Here is a 24,798-nt window from a genome sequence, read left to right on the forward strand (position 1 = left end):
GGTCGTCCTCTCGTTATTTATGTCATTGAGCGCTTCGATGCCAAGGCTGGAACGCGCTATATAAATGCTCATATACATACATACATACATACATAGATACTATTTAGAGGCATATTCCTAGGGAATAGGCAGTCAAAAGATAATGGCATTAAAAAGGTGTTTGTGCTAGAAGAGCTTACATGAACCCACAATGCTAATATTATACCAAACCAATTACTTTGAACACATATGATAAACAAATTTAATAGGAAAAGACTACATAAAGTATGAAAATAAAGTTAATACATGTGGTAGTTGAAAGGTCAGAAGATATATGCATAAAAAGAGATTTAGGAATCAGATCTTGGAGAATAAAATATACTATGTAGTTTCCCAAAGAGGCCCAACTTAACTATGACTCCGTTGCCACCTACGAAACAGTACCTTGTGTGCACAATGATAATATCGAAAGAAAAGCATAGTCTATCCTATCTAAATTTTCATAGGGGAATAAGAAATCTAGGATCTCCCTATCTATTTTTAAGAGAACTAAATATTAGAGAGGAGTGAACTTTCCAGATTTTTGTCATTGTCATAAAAGGTTTGGTCTACGTCAGGCCTCGCTTTGGATACATGATGCATCTTTTCCTTTCTCACCATTATGACTTGATTTGAAAACAAATGCGTCTTCATAATGTTACTCTCCAAGAAATTCTCTGTTTCTCTTCTAAATCTTCAATTACAAACTGTCTCGCATCTTTATTACAAACACGATACTCCCTGCTGTTATCTCTCAGGACACTTTCTTGACTCTGCCTACATGGTATAACAAATATATTACATTTCACAATGAACTATTATTCTGGAGATCATGGTGAGAAAAAGGTATTATTAAGGTGGCACAGTTATTTGAAGAAAGTGTTCCCATTTTCTATCCCCATTTGAGACGACTATTTCAGTGTCCACAATTCTTTCAATCTCACTTTTCATTGCTTATAAGCAATGTTCTGGATGCTCTCTTCATCCTCTGCCACTTCTGAATTATCTAGAATCCTCTCTTCCCCTCCTAGAGCTTCTATGATATATAAAGCTTGCTCACCTTTTAACCATACCCGAACCGTCCAAGGTTGAGCTACTGTGATAAAGTGACTTAGGGATTACCTGGCAAGTTACATTTTGGAATAAGATGTGGTTACATATTCACAAAACCTCTAGAAGGGCCAGTATAACTCAAACTTTATTTTTTATCTGTAATAGTCCATATATCATTACTCTTCATTGTGCTAAATTTTCTTTGGACAAAACTACCAGGTGTTGGTCATGTGAGTTTCCTAAGAGTGATATTATGCCTATGTTATTGTGGTGCTCCTCTACATTTTCCTTTTGTGATAAGGTCTGGTCTCAAATTAAAGCACTATTTCATATTCAGCACCCCTTTAGTATTGTCAATCTCATTTTAAGAACATTGGTTAGTGAAACTATTTCAACATTTCCTAAAAGTAAATTATTTGATGTATTATTATCAACAGTCTTTCAACAAATTGCTATAATTGGAAATGTTCTAAACTTTTCTTTAAGGCTTGGTAGTATAATGTATGAGATCATCATAGACTAGATACTGTGTATATGTCTTCTTGTACTTCGGCCATTAATAGAGATTTATTCTGTTTACCATTGACCATTTGTTTCAACAATAATGGAAGACTTGTCTCCACTGCACCAAATACATTGGCTGAGGATTTTCATCCACCACAAACTGTTTTCTCGCTGTCTATTTTACTTTTATATGATTGTTACATACTATTATTATATTGTCATAGGACAAATTTTATCATTTTGATTGTTTATCTCTAGTTTATCTTGTGTTTGACGTGTATTTCATGAGGGCTCCCTTACTTATGGTCACCGTTAGACCTTGCAGCTTTTGGCGTGTCTCCCCAGTCTTTTTGCCTTCTGACTTCCTGTTTTTATAGTGTATACTGGACTATTTTTTTGTTGGTTTATTGTCTCTGCGCACTTAACCACTGCTAATCAGTGCCAAAGTGCAAGTGCTCCCTATATAAATTGTACTGTTGATTGGTTCATCGATGATTGCCATATTTGATTTACTGGTAAGCCCCTAGTAAAGTGCACTAGAGGTGCCCTGGGCCTGTAAATCAAAAACTACGAGTGGGCCTGCAGCACTGATTGTGCCACCCACATGAGTAGCCTGTTAAACATGGCTCAGACCTGCCACTGCAGGGTCTTTGTGTGCAGTTTTAAACTGCCAATTTGACCTGCCAAGTGTACCCACTTGCCAGGCCCAAACCCTCCCTTTTACTACATGTAAGGCACCCCTAACATAGGCCCTAGGTAGCCCCGTGGGCAGAGTGCAGTGTATTTAGAAGGTAGGACATGTGCTGGTGTATTTTACATGTCCTAACAGCGAAATACTGCCAAATTTGCTTTCACTGTGCAAGGCCTATCTCTCTCATAGGTTAACATGAGAGCTGCTTTTAAATATTATTAACACTCATATTCCCTTGATGAGCAAATAGAGATATGGAGTTTGGGGTCTCTGAACTCACAATTTAAAAATACATGTGCTAGTGAAGTTGGTTTTTAGATAGTTAGTTTGAAAATGCCACTTTTAGAAAGTAGGCATTTTCTTGCTTAAACCATTCTGTGACTTTGCCTGTGTGTGGATTCCCTGTCTGAGTCAGTTTGACAGTTGGACTGTTGTGAATTCCCTCTAGACAGTGACACAAAGGGAGCTGGGGTGTAGCCTGCATATCCTGATGAGCCATCTGAGCTAGGGTGGAGGGAAGAGTGGTCACTCGCACCTGAAAGGGCTGTGCTTGCAGTCTCCAACCCCCTGGTGTGTGTTTGGGGCCTGGCCTGGACAAGGAAGGATCTTGCAAACAACTGAGACTTTCCTGTGAAGTTTGCCAACTTCAAAGGCAGAAAGAGGTATAAGTATTGGACCCAAAACCTCAGACTTTTAGAATCTTTCTGGAATCAAGAGGAACCTCTGCCAAGGAGACGAGCTGGAGGAGGAGTACTGTCCCTTTGCAGTGCTGCTTTGCTGGATCGGCCTGCAGTTGCTGCTTTTGCCTTGAGAAAGTTCTCCAAGGGCATAGAGTACAGCTTGCCTCTCCTGTTGGAACTCACAAGGATATCAAAGACTTTGGTTTCATCTTCGTACAGCACTGGGAACAGTGTGTTTTGTGTTGTTCAAGGGGAAAAACTACTGTGACGTCGTCAATGACGCCGCTGGTCTGCACCGTGACCAGCTGATGCCGCACAGAGTTGCACTGTCCCGATTTGCACCACGACTCTGGTCTCACTGACGCCGTCATCGAACGACTTCACTGAGCCGCTGCTTGCACCACGACCTGTGGGCCCCGCACTCTGGCACCGCCTGCTCACACCGCAGTCAGGTCATCCCAGACGACGTTGCTCCTGCTGACACCGGTGCCGCTGCCTGCACTGTGGCCTGTGGACACCGCTCGTGAGGAGCACCGCAGGCCCAGTCCATCAATTCCAGCGTCGTCAACAGACGTCCATCCTGTCTGCACCACAACCCGAAGATGCCGCCCGGAGCCATCCCACGCTGCACCACCAACTTGGGCCTACCAATGACACTGCTTTAGCAACGACGACACCGCTGCATGCACCATGACCTGGTGACACCGCATGTTGCACCGCCCCACTTCACACCTCAGCCCTGGTCTCACCAAAGCTGCACGATGCCATGACCGAGCCGCTGCCTGCACTGTGAGCTGAGGGCACTGCACGTTGCATCGTCATGCTTCGCACCGCAGCCCCAACGCCATTCAGAGTTCGATCTGCAACGCGTGTGACTTAAAGGACCCAATGACTCCTGCACTGACTCCAGAGCTGACTCCCGCACTGACTCCAGAACTGACACCGCAACACCAGCGCCGCCGCTCTCTGGAGTTCACTGCAAGGATCATGACACCCTGCAAATCCAAAGGCACTGTTTGCGGGTCTTTCCAACTCCGTAGCTGGCCCGCAATACCGCAGCCGGCCTGAACTGTTTTTTTTTTTTTTATCACAACTTCATGAAAGCCCCAGGTGGAGCTATTGACTTCAAGGAACTGTATCTTTAAGCTTAATCTTACAAAATGCATATCTTTAGCACTGTATGTTAGATTCTTTTTGTTTTGGTCTTGTTTTACACAGATACATATTAGCTATTTTTCTAAAACTGGTGTGGTGTCCCTTTGTAGTGTTTTCACTTTATTACTGTGTGTTATGTGCAAATGATTTACACATTGCTTCTGAGATAAGCCTGACTGCTAGTATCAAGCTACCAAGGGGGTGAGCAGGGGTTATCTGAGTGGGGACCTCCCTTATACTGACTAGAGTGTTGTTCCCTACTTAGACAGGGTGCAAACCGACTGCCAACTAGAGACCCCATTTCTAATAGTCACCACTAAAGTTATTTCCCTTTCTTGAGTTATATGATTTTTCTTAGGTGATGATGTTATTTCGAACTTATGAATGTTATCCTACCAAAGTGTTTTAACATTTGCTGTTGGTATTGCTAGATAAAGCTTTTTTAAACTTACAAAAAAAGAAAAGCAGCGGGACTAGGTTGCTAAACCATTTAATAGAACTATAAAACTACAACAAGATGTTAACAGTAAACATAAGACTCAAACATGAGATAGCAAATGGGCTAGGAATGACAATTTCCCTTGACTGAAAGTATTGAATTGCAAGTAGGAAAAGTACAAAAGTGCTAACCTCACACCTATAGGTACTAATAAAAGCCTTGGTTCCAGAATTGCTGCCTTTTCGTGCAATGTAAAACAGCAACTAAATCTGCTGCATTCTGTTGCACAAGGGGGAAAGCCAGCCAGTGCAGAGACCTGTCTGCTGAGATTGTCATGCTGCTGCTGTCATCTCCAGAGCCGGTGCTTTAAAAGGCTGTGACGCACAGCCTTGCACCATGATGCAAAGATGAGTGTGTACTATGTAGCATAGAGTTTATTCTGGAATCATATTCATGCATTGCAGATTCCTAGGCAGAGACTAACTCAGAATGACATGCACTGTAGGTTTGCCTCAGGTGTTCTGAAGGCATGCCAAAGGCATGCCCATGTGTGGCAATGTCAACGAATTCCCATGACAATTGTCTCACTGCAGACAATAAATTAACCAAGTGTCTTCTATACTTGGGCGTTATCCTGTGATCTTAGGCCACAACAGACCTGTCAACACCAACAATCGCAGACATTTTTTAGCAACAAGCACCATAATCACTTTGAGTATGATGACTCCACAAACACTTCACAACATCACGCTTTACCACAATCTTCAGGCCAAAAGCAATGCAAGCGCAAAACTCTATTAGTAATCACACATCTATCACTTGAAGGCATGACGCTGGAATTTCATCAGTGTTCAGAACAGACCATGAGACATAATTCGGAGTGAACAAAATTTGGGATGGGCAATCGCATAAGATTGGTACTAACTCCTTAACACTACACTTGAATAGTTCTCCCCTTGAGGGACTATACAATTCCTCTGCTACCAGATCTGCTGGAGCATTTACATCCTTGGCAGGAGTCTTTAAAGTTCACACAACAATCAGATGTGTCAGGGGTTTAATCCATATTTCATTGAAGGGTCATCATCCATTAGAAATTGATTATACAAGTCCAAACTGCAACATCAATATTTCCTCCCAGGTCTGTCATGGGAACATCTTACATCCATGTAGCGCCACACAAGTTTGAAACAATTGTACATAATGTCAATCCACAGTTCAGGATGTTCTACATTCAAGGCCATTGTTTCATTTCTCTCTATGTCTAAAACAATAGGGGTCTATTACCAAAACTAGTCTTCTCATGGGAACAAAATCTTAAAGAAAGCGCATGTTAAAGAAGTGAATCAACATTCTCTGCACAATCACAAAAAACAAAGCAAAACAGGCCTCACTTAGACTAATACAAGTGAATTAATAATAATAATACACCAAATGAAGCACATTTCAATATGCAAACTATAATTTCTACATAAATAATTCTTCATTAGCATTTAGATTTCTGCAACTTTGTATGAAATAACTCTATTAATACATTTCAGTCACTATAGACTACATTTCTCTGTTTTTGCATCAATTTTTTAATCATTAGAAATTCAATATCATTTCCATACATACTATTGGTCTAGAGTCTGAATTACAACATATCAGTTTAATCCATCAGACAGTTAGTTTTACATCGATACCACCACGGTTTCTAACATTAGTCTGAATGAATGCACATCTAAAATTGACTTGTCAGTGCATCTTTCTGTATTCGGAATGCTGTTTATTTTGGATACAAAGATCCATAAAGCACACTTAAATTCATGAACATCACATATTGATCAAAAGATAATAAACACAATGATACATATGGTTTAAAATTCTGTTTCTGTAATTACATAATTAATACTTGAAACTAATCAACTTGGCACACTAATTGTGCTACATTACATGAAATTATTAAAAGTCATAAAACTAGCACCCAAGAAGAAGCCTCCGATAAAATATCCTAATAACATACATCTTATAGAATAAAATGTAAGCAAGACTAAACCAAGGACAAACAAATAATAAAATAAGAACCATCTTTAAATGTTCCTCATGTTAGCATTTTGATTAAATAATTGGTTCATTAACATCAGTAGGAGCAACTTCCTTATGGTCGGATCTCAAGATTGCCATTCACAAAGAATGGACTTAGTTCCGATCAAAGCTAATTGGAGAGTGATTTTTTTGCCCTAAAGGGTGAGGTATTATGGACTCCTCCCAAAAACAGATTTACTAATTGAACATACATTACAAAAACCTGCTAACAGCTCCTCAAAAGTAAACTAAGGAAGAATCAAGAGCCTAAACAAATGCAGTCGAAACGTATGGTAGTCTCAAATCTCAGAGCTGCCTTATCGCAAACATATGCAACTATCAATAAAAATCACCGTATTGCAAACACTGTGTAAGAAGTAGTGTCGAGCTTTAAAATTCCTAGGGCGTCCTGATACTTCCTAATTCCTATGTTATTGCAAATCAAACAGATCCATTTCCTCTGGGCTTCTCATAGGCTTTACAAAAGAATTACATGTGCTCAGTAGTTTTGGTACTACTTATGTTGCATAAACTACACATCATATTGTCTTTATTCTGTTGTTCCCATTTAGTAATGAATGCCCTAAGTTGATGAAACTTCATACAAAGTGTTTTTGCACAACTTAGTTGGATTGTATCTAACCACTCTTCAGACCTGTGATTTGATTTAACATTTAAAAATTGGGAAGTCAGCCTTTCCAGTCTAGACTTTTGATGAAGACTGCTTAATAGATGTCCCAGTATACTTGTTTCAAATAAATATTTGAATGCACTGAGAGTGTATGAGGTTCATCCCAGAAGGAATTAAGTCCAAGTTTAACAAACCATGCCCTAATACCGGCAAAGCCGGGGAAAAGTTATATATTTATCAAGATCCAACAACTCAGTTAATGCTTCCCTGTAATGGATCAGATTTTGTGTTATCCATAGTCTGTTCCAATAAATCATTGGCCTTAAAGCTTCTAGATGGTCAATTTGTTTTGAGTTCAGATCAAGGAACATTGGGATGAAAGGTGTTGAAACAGGTCGCCTCAGTGTATCTCTCATAAACTTATTTTCTTTCAGCGCTAGTTGTTTATTCCCCAAAGCACTGCCCCATATAAAGTGGGAGCCTGAGCCTTACTTTTGTAAACCTCAAGCACAGGAGATACTACTTTTACCCTCATCTTTCAATGTTTGTTACTAATCGCTAAAGAATTATGGAGAAGTGCAATTTTTGCTTTATCCACTTGGGGGCCAAAGATAACTTGGAATCCAATAGCACACCTAAATAATTAAAGTTGGCCACACATTCAAGTTTTTACCCTTGGATCACAAAGTTTGGAGGCTGAAAACCTGGTTGATTGTGCTAGCTAACCGCCTAAAGCCTGCTTGATAACGTGTTAAGATGTTACCTTCCTACACTCAGTCAGCTATTTTATTTAATAGCTGCCTGGCATAGATCTTTTGTAGCACATTTATCAAGCTAATCGGCCTATACTTTCCAGGCTCCTGCCTGGAACCTTTTTTTTTTTTTTTTTATAAACTGGGATAATTTCCGCTCCTTTCCACATTTCAGGAACAGGGGCCCCTAATGCTACTGCAATGCTAATTAGATTTATGTATTGAACCCATACATCAGTGCTGTGTTTGAATAGGTCCCCTGGGATCTTATCTACGCCAGGGTTTGCCCGGTTTTATAGCCTGTATGGCCACCATTGTCTCATCCACGCTAAAGCAGGTTTCCATTGCTATAGCCTTGGTTGACTGTTCCAATAAAGCATTGGCCTCAAAGCTTCTATATGGTCAATTTGTTTTGAGTTCAGATCAAGATTGGCATCTTTACACATGGGAATCCTATCCCCCTAATTTCGAAATGGCCTTACTCATCCTCCTAGGTGAAAGTTATTCAACAACACCTATCAAAGCCTTCCCTTAATACTGTCACACAAATATTGCACCAAATAGCTAAATCACTACCACTCCATAGCAGGGTAGTACCTTAGCACCAGTCAGGTTTTTGAACAATAGGTATTTCACCGATGGTGACGATGCCTGTAGCGAGGATGAAAGAAGGGGGCCCAGCCCAGCCTCCTCCGGGCCCTGATGGGCATGCCCTTGCCCAGGTGCGTCTTGCAGCACGGGGGAAGAGGCAACGCTATAAGTTCGATATAGATGCCCCCCCCAACGCAGCTGGTGGTAATTAGGGCAGTTCAGTTTCCAACAGTGCAAAGCACCCTGGGACAGGTATTCCCACCAGGACGACAGGTGACAACCGCAATAGAAAGAAGAGGGCAATAATAGACCCTGGGACAGATGGTTCCACCAGGATGAAGGTGATACCCTCCACGATTAACCCGCTGGCAAAAAGTGCAACCAGTGAAGGAAAAGGCAGTGCTGTAAGCACGATGTAGACCACTTCCCCCTCAATGCGGCTGTTGGTAATTAAGGCAGTCCAGTTTCCAACAGTGCAAACCATCCTGGGACAGGTAGTTCCACCAGGGCGTCAGGAGACAACTGCAACAGAAAGAAGAGGGCAATAATACACCCAGGGACAGACAGTCCCACCAGAATGAAGGTTACACCCTCCACAAGTAGCCCGCTAGCAAAGAGTGCATCCTGTATCATGGGGAAAGAGGCAGCACTACAAGTGCGATGTAGATGCCTCCCCCCCTCAACTCGGCTGGTGGTAATTAGGGCAGTTCAAGTTCCAACAGTGCAAAGCATTCTTGGACAGGTAGTCCCACCATGGCGACAAGCAACAACTGCAACAGGAAGAAGAGGGCAATAATACACCCTGGGACAGACGGTTCCACCAGGATGAATGTGACTATTTCCATGATTAGCCCAGTAGCAAACAGTGCGTCCCTTGCCGTGGGGGAAGAGGCAGCGCTATAATCATGATGTAGATGCCTCCCCTCTCAACGCAGCTGGTGGTAATCACTGCAGTTCAGGTTCCAACAGTGCAAAGCACCCTGGGAGAGATAGTCCAACCAGGGCAACAGGCGACAACTGCAACAGAAAGAAGAAGGCAAAAATGCACCTTGGGCCAGAAAGTCCCACCAGGATGAAGGTGATACCCCCAATGATTAGCCTGCTAGCAAAGAGTGAGTTTCTACATTCAACCCATTAGTACTTTGGTTAATATAATGCGTAAACTGTCATCTCATATAGTTGACTTCTGTGACATGAGCGACAGCACTAAAGCTTCTGTTACATCAGGATGATGTACTGTCCTTCACAATTGATTACCAGCGATGGAGAGAGAAACCAATGAAGTAGTACAAGCAAACAGAGTGATTTGTGAAACTTTCAAAATTACTGTGGGAAGATCTGAATATGTTGTTTGACATTGTGGTTCTGAATGATTTGTGGACTGAATGCAAAGTGAATGTTGATTGACCTGATGGTGAACCTCGAATAAACCCAGTAACAGGTGCGTCATCTTAGGAGGTGATGAAAAAGTACCACAAGGTGATTGAATTTTTGAAAAATAAGGTGTCCCTAAAAGATACTGATTGACTAAAGATTGACAGAATGGCTTAGGAGCCAAAGGATTCAATTCATGCTTACCATGAAAGATTGGTGCAGGCTTTCAAACAACATAGACGTACTGAGACAATTGAAGCTAAAGATATAGGTAATTTTGTGCTCAGATTTGTTTAGTGATTGAAGCCAGACATAAGTGAAATCGTGCAGCAGCACCTGATTTGTTGGCAGAAAGAAACTGATTGATGAGATCCTGCGATACGCAAAGTATTTCAATGATAAGCTGGAATTGAAGCAGAAAAAGTTGAAAGAAAAGGTGATGGTTATGCAGTTGAAGGCTGCACAGGAAGCTAATCAGAGTCCGCAGATGATAGTGAACACTGGTGGTATAGTGGAGCACCACAGCAGGTGATGAATGTTATCCAGCCTAGAGGAGAAGACATGGTAGATCAGAGTGGAGGTGTTCTTGATGTTGAGGCATTGAAAATAACTAATCCCTGTCATGCATGTGGAAATTTATGTCATTGGCGACAGGAGTGTTCATATTATAATGTGAATAATCAAGGACAGAAAGTTGGAGTAGCTCAGCTGCAAGGCAAGAATCAATTTTGAGTTGAAAGAGCTCAAAGACCCTGACTGCAAAACATAAATGTGTCCCCAGGACAGCCAATGAAGGTAACGCAAGCCTCAATGACTCAATGACCTAATGGAGTTTAAATCAGATTGCAAATACAAATGTGAATCAGATAGCATCAGTTTCCCCTAAAGAACCTGAGTGATGAGGAATTTTCAGAAATTCTTCAAGCTCTAATAATGAGGATTACATGCTAGGTGCATCCTTAGAAGTGGATCAACATGGTCCCTATGTAAATGCCAACGGTTTGGGTTATGATGTGTCTTTGTTCAATGTCGGAATAACTAAAGTGCCAAACTTGCCCCTTTCAGCAAAGGTAACCCAGGTTGTAGGAGTCACAAATAAGCAGCCTTGTAACAGATATGTCCCCATAAAAATAGGTTAATTTGAAGATGAGCACCAATTTGCGGTCAGTATTTCAAGCCCTGTAAGCTTGCTTAGACGTGACCTACTGTGTAAACTAAACTGTTTGAATAGTTGCATATCCCGAGGAATAGCAATTCAAACAAAAGAAGAAAATGTGCCCTGCAAAAGTGTAGAGCAGTACCCAAGTGTCATGTTGGACCCAAAGCTGACATGTAATGAATTGCCTGAAGGTTTAAAAGAAACAGTGACACCTGAGGTTTGTGATTTTTCAGGAAATGACATAGGACTTATCAAAGGAGTTTAGCCTGTTAAAATAACAGTGAAGCCAAATGCAGTATATCCAAAAACACCCCTGTATAATATGATACCAGAAACAAATGCTGGAATTACCTCTTTGATAACTCTGAATGAGCAAGGAATCCTTAAAGAGATAATGAGAAATCCATGTAACTCACCCATTCTAGGACTGCAGAAGCCCAATGGAAAGTACCGCATAATCCAAGACTTTAGAAAAGTGAACAAGATTGTCTTCTAGATGTACCTCCACATACATTTACCTCGATGATATTTATATCTTCATGGTACGTTGATGTGGAATTAAGAATAGTAAATCTAAGCTTACATATTTGCACTTACCTTCTCAATATTTTGGTCCTTAATATTTTTGACACAATATTATGTTCACACAATATTTCTTTTTCCAAGATTCTGTCAGTGATTTCCTGGATGTAGTCTGACAGCAGACAGAAATAAAACAGCTGGGGAGGAATCAATGGCAAACCAAAGTTTTCATAAACTCAGAAGAAAGGTTTCCATGTTTTCGAAGGCTGGGAGATTCAAGGGGTTTGTTTAGGAGGCAGAATATCTTATGTACGTTTGGAAGGTAATGAGAAAGACAGATGTGAGGGTAACGACATTTATTTATTTGAAAACCTATATAGAGTACCTGGAGCAAGAGCTATGTATACACTTTACATTTCAACAATTAAACTAAGACATTTTGGGATTACACCAAGATGGGGAGAGGGCAGCAATTCTAAGACATATGGATTTAGTCAGAGTACATGATTAAAGAAGAGTCCAGAAAGTTAATGTGGAACTTAGGTTAGGAATCGTTTAAAAAAATGAGTTTGAGCTGCTTGCAGAAGATTAAGAGAAGGTCCGTGTTGGGAGCATAGTGACTGCCATGGCTGCTCCAGAAATTCTTTTTTTCTGTGCTGCAGCTGTTCTGAAATTGGGTGGTTTTTGAAGAAGGGTTTTCTGCCTTTTGAGGCCTTTTGGACTACTGAGATGGCAAGTAGATTGGTTAGGTTGGGAGATGTGTTTTCATGGATGACTTTATGCACTTGACAGCAGATTTTGAATTTCTTTCTGGCTCTGATAGGTAGCCAGTGGAAGTTACAAGGTATGGGGGTAATGTGCTGATATCTGCCTGCAGAATGAACCAAGCTTGCAGTCATGTTTAGAACAGTTCTGAGTGGGGCACTGGATGTTTGTGGGGCTTCTGCTAGGCTGGTGTTTCAAAGGTGATCTTAGAGGCAACTGAAAAATGAACTAAGGTTTTTAGATATTGGCAGAGAATAAGGTGTTGGAATATGTTCATGATATGCAGATGAAAGACTGCAGATTTGGCTTCATTGTTTATGTGAGGGATTAATGTAAATGTCAAGTCAAAGATGATGCCTAATAATTTAGCAAATAGTGTTACAGTGGTTGTAAACCCCTCTAATATTAGAAATCCCAAGATATATGGAATCCAATTTGCTTTTGAAGGAAGTTGAGAGAATGGGGAACTGTAGTTTGTGGGCAGGGGTGGTAAGTAGGAAGAAGTTCTCACTCATCCTTGTTTGCAGTTCAGAGATGCATAGTCTCATGGTGAAGATGTCTTGATAGTTGAGATTTTTAAGTATAGTTTGCTGTCTGCATATTCCTGCATGATTGTACCAAAGCCGTTAAGGATAAGGCTTGGAGGCTCCATAATGAGACCGAATAAACATCAGATTTGAACTAAAACCCTGTGGAACTCTGCAGAGCTTTTTAGAGGTGGTAGGTGTTTAGGCTGTGATCATCTCTAGTCGTCATATATTGGCCATGTGGAGTACAGGTTTCTCCAGCAATCTTTAGTGAAACAACTGTCTCAGAGACTGCTGACAGATATAAAAGAAAAAGCAGGCATTAGTCTCCTTTGTCCACAATCAAGAAATGTTGTTCAATACTTTTAGCTTTTTAGTTTGTGCTGAAGCCTCATCTGAGTCCTGACTGATCATTTGTTAGCAGGCGTTCTTCTAAGATTACATTAATTAGTTGGTTGATCACTATTTTTTCTAAGGGTTTGCTGGCCCCTGGCAGACTGGATATCAGATGGTAATAAATGGTTGGGTCGGCTCAAACTTAGGGATTTTGATTATAGGGTACTTTTGCAGGAGTTCAGGGGAAAACTGAATTTGAACTGAGGGGAAAATGGAAGGTGACTGTTTTGCAGAGCATGAGTTTGTGACTAGGAAAGCTATTTAGTTTTTACATGCTTTCTTTGTTCCAGCACACTTTAGAGCAAACCGAGAAAAGATAAAAGTGTAACATTGTACTTGTTTATTAGTGATATGAAGTACAACAAAGGCCATTTAAGCAGAATAACTTGAGATGTCTCAGAGAAACAGTAAAATGACAATGTATAATAAGAAAAGAGATGTAATCAAAATAATGGGTTAAAATGAAGAAATGCATCAAATGCAATGACGCTAAGGGTTTTTGGTGACCTATAACCAAGGGGTCTTTCAAAAGGCACATGTGGTGGACCATCCTCATTGCAGATTTAAACAATGGGAAACACTTTGAAGGGTGCTTTGCTAGAGGCAATTGAAAAAGACTACCAAGAAGTTATTGTGGAAAATGGTAAGAAAAAAGGTGAAAATATATGATGTAAAACGGTTGAATAAAGTAGCTAAATTTACTATAGCACCTGCTTCTGATGCACCACGCACAATTTTACATTCTCCATGATTTTATGTGCGGCCTTTGGTGGTGGCTACAACACTTTTCTTACCAGGTGGGATCATTAATGTGATGTAAAACAATGTTCTTTTAGACCAGTGCTCTTTCGCTAGTTCGTAGAGATGCGCTTTGCACGTGGCTCAATACAGCTCACTACCTATGACCGTAGATGGTTTGGCTGCCAAACCACTTTTATGAAGAAAAAAAAAATTAAATCATTGGTCATTTAAAAACATACACACCTTCATCATTACGGTGTCCTTCCTAAGAAGGTCACTGGCTGTGGCTCTCCTAGTATGACATGTGAGCTTAAATAGGCCACAGTCCAAGTATTATTCAAGAATACTATGCACATTTGAAAAGTCATTTAAAAGTCATTAAATTATTGGAATGTCTTCCTGACAGTGCCATTTTGAAATAAACGTACCAACAAATTTGGAAAAAGCACAAAAAGAAAAGAGCATTACCCTGATGGCTACAACTGAAGGATGGGGCGGTATGTTTTGGAGGTTCGGACTATTACATGTGTCCTGAGGGGAATAAGAGGGCCGCACTTATTTTTCAGTCAGTTATCCATTGGAGGGGATGTTTTACTGCAGCAGAGGAAAGGGTCCTATAACAACACTATTCACGCAACTCACTGTTTAGCGTTGATGGTTGTAGACACATGGGGTCAACTCTTTAGACCTATAAATGAACGTTTTAGCTGAATCTCTGGGGGTCTGGGGTCTTCTTTTCTAGCTTTGGAGAATCCTATGCTCGTCCCATTCCCTGGAGGCTAGGAATTTGCAAAGGCCAAGGGCTCCTTGCCTGTAAAGCCTGGGGCTTTCAAAGGTTGTGAATTTGTTTCACAGGTGCTTCCCACTGCTTAATAGGCAGGCTGGTAGTGGACTCCCAGTGCATAGTGAGAGCCCATTTCGCCAGGCTCAAGAAAAGATCAGCAAATCTGACCCCTGCCTTGGCATGGTTAGGGTGGGGAGGCAAGGCCGATCAGGAAGGCGTCTGTGTTGGTGTAGCATTCTCTACCTGCCACTTGCTTTAAGGAGTTTTGAACATCATGCCAGAATCAGGAAACCACTAGACAATCCCACATCATGTAGAAAATGTCTTCTTTCTCAGTTTGAAAGTGGAGGGAACACCCCCCTCACTAGCTTAGAGCTTACTAATCATATAGGGGGGACATGTAGGCCTGATAAGATTGATAGTGTTGGATGTGTTGAAGTCTAGTGTTCCTGGAGACTTTCCAAGGTTAGACAAGGAACATTTCCCGATTTTTGTCAGTAAGGGAGTGTTCTAAGTCAGACTCCCATAAAAGTGTAATCTTAGTTAAGAGGACAGTGTATAAGGCCAGGAAGGATATCTACAGCCAGATAATCAACCTACGTCCTGTGCACCTGTTAAAAAGGGACTGGATATGACAGTGTGGCTGAGGTTCCAAAATGGTGATGTGCTAGAGAGTATGCATCCGTGCCAATACAGCTCTGTAGGTCAATAAGGACCCGGATGTGACTTCTGTGGTGTTAAGTGAGAAATCAAGGGAACTAAATTCCTGTTCTCAAAAAATCATCCAGAGTGATGTACCCGTCTTGGTTCCAGTGAGCTGCTGTGTCACCACCATACCGAGGCATTTCGGCAAATAGCAAGATAAGGGGCATATTAAGATAATAGGGGTGTTGTATCTTTAAGGTGATGTAACGTCATGCAGTGACAGTACTGCACTACACATGCAAGGTAGGCAGTGGCGTACTATGGTCATCACAGTTGCGAAACCCAGTGAGGCAGCTGTCTCGGTCTGTACTCCTGGGAGTCATTCTTGAGCAAGGTCAAATTATGTTTTTGCTAGCAAGCACACAACCCACTGTGTTTGGGCTTTCAAATAATACAATTCAAAATCCGGGCTCTCCAGACCCCCTGCTCACTCCTCTGTTTCATGGTACTTAGGACCACTCTAGGCTCACATTTCATATTAGATCTGGCAATAAGCTATCTTTTTAAAGTGTTTCATAGGTAAGATAAACAGCAAATTTGTATAGTAATAAAGCAGATGAGGAAGCATTATCATCTTCCATCCATCCATTCTGCCTGTTTGGTCCACCTGCTTGACATTAGCTTGATCTGCTGTTAGTTTGGATGCAGGCTACTTATTGATTATCTATGGCTTGTTTGGCATCGACTTAAAGTGCGCGCACACCAGTTTGGCCATGTGTGTGTTCACACACTCACTGCCCATCTGCTACACCCAAGCAACAGTATCTGATCAACTTTCAACAGGGAAGCCACTGTTGACGTGCTGATGGCTGCAAAGAAAGTGCAGTTGGGAGAGTGCCGTCCTGTTATTGTGGACCAGTGGTATAACGCTTACTATGCACGCCGGCTTGCTGCCCAGTGGCTGCAGTGCTGGGGAGTGTGCAGAGTATGGAACACTTTGACACTGAAGCTCGGCAGCGGCTCTGATGTAGGGAGTCCCGGGGTGTCTGAAATTTCCGTGAGATCCTTCTGTTGTGAGGTAGTGGTAAGAAGTCAAGAAGGCAACACTATGTCAATCTGATAATTAGGTGATAAGATCATAAGTGATGTAATGTTTTCAAACAGAGGTGCCTGCGGCTTCTTGCCCTGATTTGGCTTTCTCTTGTCCTATCTCTTTCCCCAGCAGCACTCTGAAGGTTGGGACCTTGCTCCTTACATTACTGTTTCCCACTTCTGACCTCTGCTTGTCTTCTCTGAGCTAGCTATGAGTGCAACCCTTCCCCGCGGATATATTGAAGACTGAGTAAGGAAGGCATGGATTAAACCCTTGTTCCTTGGACAATATTTATTCCTTTGTTCTTGCAGTGACGATCTTTCATTTCGTGTGGACCTACTGGCTTCCCCTTACCTTCCCATGGCCCGTGTGCTTGCGTTTGTGGCTGGGAGAGTGGAGTGTTTTGCTGTGTAAAGGGGAGTTGCTGAGGTACCTGCTGCCACTGAGATAGTTAGAGTGGCCCAGCACTTGCATACTGATACTTTTGAAATCTCTGTGCTGCCAATTTACAAGTTGAACATTCAAATGTCCTGTAGACATCTGAGGTACTGTGATGTATGTGAGTACTTTGTCTTGTGTGACACTCCGTGTCTTCCTCTTGTCTTCTGTCTTTCAGTTCCCCTCCTGGCCGTTTTTGACAGAGATGGGGTGCAGTGTTGACAGGATTCACTGAATGATTTGCTGCTTTACTAATGACTGCAGTGCCTCACTTCATCCTTAGTAATGTCCTTAAAAGTGCTGAAGCGAGATAAATGAAGAATGATTTATGGCAGTTCTTTTGGGCACAGTAACAATTAATGGTCTTGGCACGGATATGCAAAGAATACTTACCGAGTAAATGTCTTAATATTTTTGAAATATAAGATAATCATGGTCTACAATGAAGATATACTAAAGTTATCTCTCACAGCAATAGGCCTACTATCTTAAAAATACATCGGGGTATGTTCAAAATTTGATAATATTTAACTATTTCAGAGCTTCCAAAGAACATAAAATTAGAATATAGATTTAGGTCTTTCTAAATGTAATTGAAAATATATAATTCGTCTTTTAAACTATACATAGATGTTTCAATTTGTTTTGATCTTGAGTCTGTACTTTAACTTCAATAAACTTTGTAAAATTAATTGTTTTCGATTTGTGGATAAAATGCCATATGGTACTTTAAAATCATTGAGAAAAAAATGTTTTGTTGAGAATGTAATGTTTGTCAATGCACTTATCCAGCTGGAGAGATGTATGCTGCCATACCGCTCCAAACCTACTGCCAACCATACACCCAAAAGTACATTGGTTCGAATTAGGCCTGTGAAACGGAAATGGGATAAGAGCGAAAACAGAGACACTGAATATCACCACTCTGCTTGGTGAAACAGCTTGGCACTATCTTCAAATGGTAGAGGTTAATATCTAAAGACAAGAATAAGTCTTTAGTACTTTCACTGCCCTTGCGACAGCATCTAATTTTTAATGGTGAATATGATATATTTTAGTACATCTCACAGTCTCCTATTCTCTAATGTTTGAGGAAACTCCGTGTCTTCTCAGAGCAGAGACACAATTACCATCTATCAAATAAACATCAAGAGAATTTTGAGCTATTATGCTTTTACCACTACACACAACTACCGTTTCTGTCACATGAATATGCTCTGGGATTCAAATTAAGCTCAAAGTGACAGGTTCATAAATGGCAACACAATAAATGAATGCTAGTTTTTGAAAGTTCATCTGTCAACAAACAATCACTTTCCTAACCTACGTCAATACACACATATCCTACGCACGCCAAAAGAAATGCTATTAAAGTCTATTTGAGGATCCCTTGCACTCCTCACTTGGAAAAGAAAGATGTGCGAAATAAAAATTCATAATTCTCAAAGTATTACTTCTGAAATAGTGTTTAGAAAATATAGTACAAATCCGTTACCATGAATAGATTTCTAGAACACTCCTCTGTATCCAGTTCAGACTTTCATGGAATCCAAAGTATAGTAAACAGTCTGCAGGGTTTCTTACAATTTTCCCAGTAGTAGAAACCATGTATCCAGATTGTGTAGCAAGGATACTTGGAACCGCAAGGAACTAATTGGCTTGTAAATGACCACCACCACCACTTGCAAATCTCGGGAGAGTTCTGCAACGTCATGGGGCACGTAGTTTCCTTAACTATGCTGTCTCACTTAAAATGTCCAGTGAAAATAGAAAACCTCTCTCCAATAGGTGCTAAGACTCCACACAGACTGCCAGCCATCCCCCGGAAGCTCCCACTCATGGTCGTCATCTTCACATTCTTTTTTTCCGCTGATGGGTCTGGAGACATAGCTGAAGGCTCTCCGATCTACAAAAAATAATGTTTTGGATGAAGCTCATCGAAAATACACAGTTCACTGAGAAGGTACTGGAGAAGATTATGTTGCATACAATGGATACGTCAATGTCAAAAAGATCATCGGCGATAATCGACACTAAGGAATGACCCGCCGAAATTGAAAGAAAGAAAAGGCATCTTGAAGCAAAAATGGGTGCACTTCTGCAAAATCCGTCATCGCAGGTACAGCTAGGGAAAGGGCAAACATCCCAGCAACATCGGGACCGCCCGAACAGTACCGCAAGAGAGCAGCATCCCTGGCAGAGGAGCAGAAAAATACAATCCTAAGTCTGGGATCTCCAGACCCCTTGCTCGCTCCTCTGTTTCATGGTACGTAGGGCCAATCCAGGACGGCCCACATTTCATATTAGATCTTTCAATAAGCTATCTTTTTAAAGTGTTTCATGGGTAAGATAAACAGCAAATTTGTATAGTAATAAAGCAGATGAGGAAGCATTATCCTCTTACATCCATCCATTCTGCCTATCTGGTCCACCTGATTGACATTAGCTTGATCTGCTGTTTGTTTGGAGGCCGGTTACTTATTGATTATCAGGGCTTACAGTTTATGGCTTGTATGGCATCGCACACCAGTTTGCCCATGTGTGTGTTCACACACTCACTGCCCATCTGCTACACCCAAGCAATAGTATCTGATCAACTTTCAACAGGAAAGCCACTGTTGACGTGCTGATGGCTGCAAAGAAAGTGAAGTTGGGAGAGTGCCGTCCTGTTATTGTGGAACAGTGGTATTACGCTTACTATGCACGCCGGCTTGCTGCCCAGTGGCTGTAGTGCTGGGGAGTGTGCAGAGTATGGAACACTTTGACACTGAGGCTCGGTAGCGGGATCAGTAGCCATTATTGCAGGTACGGCTAGGGAAAGGGCAAACATCCCAGCAACATTGGGACCACCACTTGACAAGGAGTGGAAAAAGATGGATTTGGTAGGCAGACAATTTGAGAGCAGGCAGCTACTGAGTAGAAAAAAGCCCACTCTAATACTCTCCTCAATATATATTCATCCTAAGACTGGGACAAGATAGCAGAGCTGATGAAGCACTTGCCCGAACAGTACCGCGAGAGAGCAGCTTCCCTGGCAGAGGAGCGGAAAAACATTGCAAATACATGCCTCAAGTCGGCAATAAATGCAGCTGACACTACAAGTTGCCAAATGATGGCTGGAACAACTCTATGATGACATGCATGGTTAAGAGTGTCTGGTTTCAAGCCAGAAGTTCAGGCAAACATTATTAATGTACAGTTCACTGCAGAACAACTGTTCAGTAGTGCAGTAGTCCCTTCAACAATAAAAAAAGACAATGAAATTGCAAAGTCTATGGGAGCATTGACATTTCGAGGAAACCTACGGAGAGGAACATCACTGGTCAGAAAACCAGCAGGGAGAGGAAGTTTCTCTTGAACAACATGACATTAGGGTCTTCAAAACACAAGCCAAGCCCTGATACCTTCACTGCAGTGGAAGTTTCAGACATTGGGTCACCAGCCCTTTCAATGACATGGATGAGGAAGATCACAGCCTCACATAGGGGCAGCAGCCTCATCCAGGAAGTGACTTTGCAAGTCATCAAAACCTCTCACACAAAACCATTGGGAGGCATAATAAAAACCTTCCTTCAGGAGTGGAGGAAGATGTCAGGCATTTGGTTTTTAAACATCATAAAATTTGGTTTCTGCATAGAACTGATCAAAACACCACCGGCAAATGGACCAAAGTAAAAGGTCCACTCAATGGAAGAAACATCACATCTACTCAAAGAAGTAGAGGAGTTGCTGGGAAAGAGAGCAACATAAAGGGTGCTCAGAAAAGAAATAAGCCATGGAAATTACTCAACATATTTCTCAATCCCAAAACCAGATGGAACTCTACGTCCGTTACTAGATCTATGATTTATGAGCAAGTTTATACAGACATGAACATTTTAAAATGACAACTCTGCAATACGTTATTTCACATTCACAAGAAGGAGATTACATGGCAACCATAGACCTAAAGGACACATATACTTGCACATCCCAATGAATCACAAACACAAGAGATATTTGTATTTTGTGATGAACAAAACACACTACCAATTCAAATTGCTGGCCTCCGGGTTAAAATCTGCACCAAGGGTGGTTACAAAATGCCTAGCAGCATTAGCAGCACATTTGTGAAGACAAGGCGTACACGTTTATCCTTACCTAGACGACTGGCTAGTAAGAAAAAACTTGTGAAAGAAATGCTAAACAGATACACAAGCAGTGTGTTAACAACACTTTCCCAACTAGGGATTTTAATAAGTACAGAAAAATCTTCAACAATCCCAGAACAGGAAAAAATATTTTTAGGAGCAAGAATCTACTCAATAGAGGGCAAAGGCATATCCCTGCAAAAAGAGGATAGCATCAGTGCTTCAAGAATCTTGCCTGTACCAGAAGGGGCAGTCTCTGACAGTGAGGACTTTGGTGAAAATTATGGGGAAGATGGCCTCATGCACCCCTCTCATTCCATATGCAAGGCTACACATGAGACCAATTCAGGACTGGCTACAAAACCAATGGTCACAAGCTACAGTGAGTTGGAAGGACCTAGTGGTTGTCACGCAGAAAATACAGGAGGAAATGGCATGGTGGAACAGATCACATTTAACAGGGTGAAGACCTTTTACACAACCAGCTCCAACAGTAGCCATTACTACAGATTCCTCACACATGGGTTGAGGAGCACATAGGGGCTCACTCAAGGTCATAGGTGTAATGGAGTTAAGAAGAAGCAGTCTAACATCATCAATGTCCTGAAATTAAAAACTGTGGGGCGTATTTACAAGCCCTGGGTGCTGTCAGTGCATCACTTTTTGTGACACACAGACAGTGCATACTGCAGACCCATACCTACAAGGCCATGCAAAGCCACTTTGCATGGCCTCATAGATATGATGTAACGAAACGCAGCACAAGTCTCTGTGTTTCCTTACTCTGCATCAGGAAGCGTTCCATGGGCGCTGTGGTGGGTTTTCCGATGTAACACCCATGAATTTTGATGCAGTCCCAGCCTTACAAGAATCTGTAAACCTGGACATGTGTCAAAACTGTAGGCCTCCCCAGGGCAGGTGCAAAGAGGAGAAATATTTGTATTTCTCCTCATTGTTTCCTCTTTCCTCATTCTACAGCACACATAGAAAGAGGAAAATGCCTCTCAGGGATCCCAAAAACAAGCCTGCCAAAAATGCAGACATCCTTGCACCCTTGTGCAAGGGTACCTGTGCTGGGGCAAGGCAGCAATTTGTGCGCCAGCGCAGGGGCAAAGAATAAAAATGGACCCTATCTTGTAAATATGGTGCATTTCTGCCCTTTCCCTGTGGTGCAGGGCAGCGCAGTAGTGTCACTTGCTCCATAGGGCTTGTAGAAAAGCCCCTGTGCTCCTAGCCTTTTAACCCCTCTGGTGCCTTGGACGTAACGGTTATGTCCTGGGCAGCACTACTCGGGCGCCCAGGACGTAATCGTTACGTCCAGATAGGGGCCCTCAGGGGAAGCGCCAGCGATGTGATCAGCAGTAGAAATGCCACCAGACACCAGGGAGTTTATTCTTTTTTTATTATTGAATGAGGGGAGCGGCCCCTTGGGCAAGGGCGGCTCCCCAGGGGGGGAATTCATTTTTAGGTCATTTCTGCCACCCCTGGAGGGGGGCAGAAACCCCTAGACACCAGGGATCTTTTTTTTTTGTGTTTAGTTTCTTATATGTGGGGAGCAACCCCTTATGCAAGGGTCACTCCCCTGGGGGCAAAATTAATTCTAGGCCATTTCTGCCCCCCTTGGGGACAATCGGCCTATTTTTATTAGGCCAATCTGCCCCCAAAGGGGGCAGAAACCACTAGACAGCATGGATTTTATTTGCCAGTTTCATGTTAGGGGAGCGACCTCTTAGGCAAGGGTCACTCCCCTCAGGGGGAAAATTTGTTTTAGGCCATTTCTGCCCCTCTTGGGGACAGATCGGGATATTGTAATTAGGCCTATCTGCTCCTAGGTGGGGGGCAGAAACCCCTAGACACCAGGATTTTTTTTTTCCTTTTTGCTTAATTTATTTTTTTTATATGTGGGGAATGACCCCTTAGGCAAGGGTCGCTCCCCTGGGGGGGGGAATTTATTTTAGGCCATTTGTGCCCCCCTTGGGAGCAGATCGGCCTATTTTTATTATGCAAATCTGCCCCCAAGGGGGGGGGGGCAGAAACCACTAGACACCAGGGATTTTTTGTTTCTTGAATTAATTTCACGCACGGGAAGTGAGCCCTTAGGCAAGGGTCATTCCCCTGGGGGGCAAATTTATTTAGGCCATTTCTGCCTCCTTGGGGGCAGATCGGCCTATTTTTATTAGGACAATCTGCACAAGGCCCTGGGGATTTTTTGGGGGAGCCAATTTCACAGAAGGGGAGTGACCCCTTAGGCAAGGGTCGCTCCCCTAGGGGGGCAAATTTATTTTAGGACATTTCTGCTCCCCTTGGGGGAAGATCGGCATATTTGTTAGGCACCTGGGATTGGTGTGTGTGTGTGTTTTGTTTGGGGGGCAGCCCCTTGGGCAAAGGTCTCCCCATGGGGACACATTACTGTTGGCCATATCTGCCCCCTTTCTGCCTATTTTTGGAAGGCCCATCTGCCCCCAAGGGGGCAGAAAGCCCACCAGAGACCAGGGAAGATTTTGTTTTCAAACTAAGAGGGTGGAGGTATGGCCACACCCCCACCCCCACCCCAAAGAAATGGGGCCAAAGTTGTTCTGCCCACCAATGGGCAGATGGGGCTATTACCCTCGATCCACACCCCGGGAGCAGAAAGTCTACTAGATGCCAGAAACTTAACAAAAAAATTATATATAGTGGGGTTGTGGCCACCAACCAGTATGGGCATGATTATGCCCCCACCCCAACTGAAGGGGGTGACAGTATTTCAGCTCTTCCCCCGCACACTAAAACATCTTATCCCACGGCACGCAAGAGGACATTTGATTATTTTGGGTTTTGGTTTTACGTTTGGGCCATGAGAGCTTGGCTAACTCTCAAAATCGTCTCCCTGGAATGGTGAGGCTGCACTTTTTGGACTTTGCGATGCTGCCATGTAGAAAAACCCACAAGACCTAGACACATCTGAAAACTAAACATCTGGGTGAGACCAGGGTGGTGTGCTTCATGTGCACCCCACACCATTTTCTTACCCACAATGCCCTGAAAACCTCCAACTTTGCTGGAAATCACACATTTTCTTTCCTCATTTATGTGATGGAACCTTCCGGAATCTGCAGGAATCCACAATATTACTACCACCAAGCAGTGTCTCATTTATACTGATAAAAATTCTGCCCTACTTGTCAGCCTAGAAATGTTTTTTTTAACTGCCCTTTTGGACCCGCTTTGGTTCTCCCTCAACTTCAACATGTTTTTGTCTCTTCCCTGTCACAGGCACTTGGCCCACCTACACAAGTGAGGTATCATTGTTACCGAGATACTGAGGGGAATGTTGGGTGGTAGGATATTTTTCCCAGTGTGGTGATCCCACACAGAAATGTGGGAAAATGTGATTTTTTAGCTAAATTTGAGGTTTGCTGAGGACTCTGGGTAAAAAAACACTGGGGGTCCACACAAGTCACACCTCCCTGGACTCCCTCAGGTGTTTAGTTTTCAGAAATTTCTAGGTTTGGTTGGTTTCCCTGTATGGCTGCTGAGCCCAGGACCAAAAACGCGGGTGCCCCCGCAAAAACAGGTAATTTTTAAAATTTTATAATTTTGATGTGTCCAGATAGTGTTTTGGGGCATTTTCTTTCACGGGCACTAGGCCTACGCACACAGG

This window comes from Pleurodeles waltl, chromosome 2_1 (genome assembly GCF_031143425.1).
Source record: "Pleurodeles waltl isolate 20211129_DDA chromosome 2_1, aPleWal1.hap1.20221129, whole genome shotgun sequence".
Taxonomy (NCBI): domain Eukaryota; kingdom Metazoa; phylum Chordata; class Amphibia; order Caudata; family Salamandridae; genus Pleurodeles; species Pleurodeles waltl.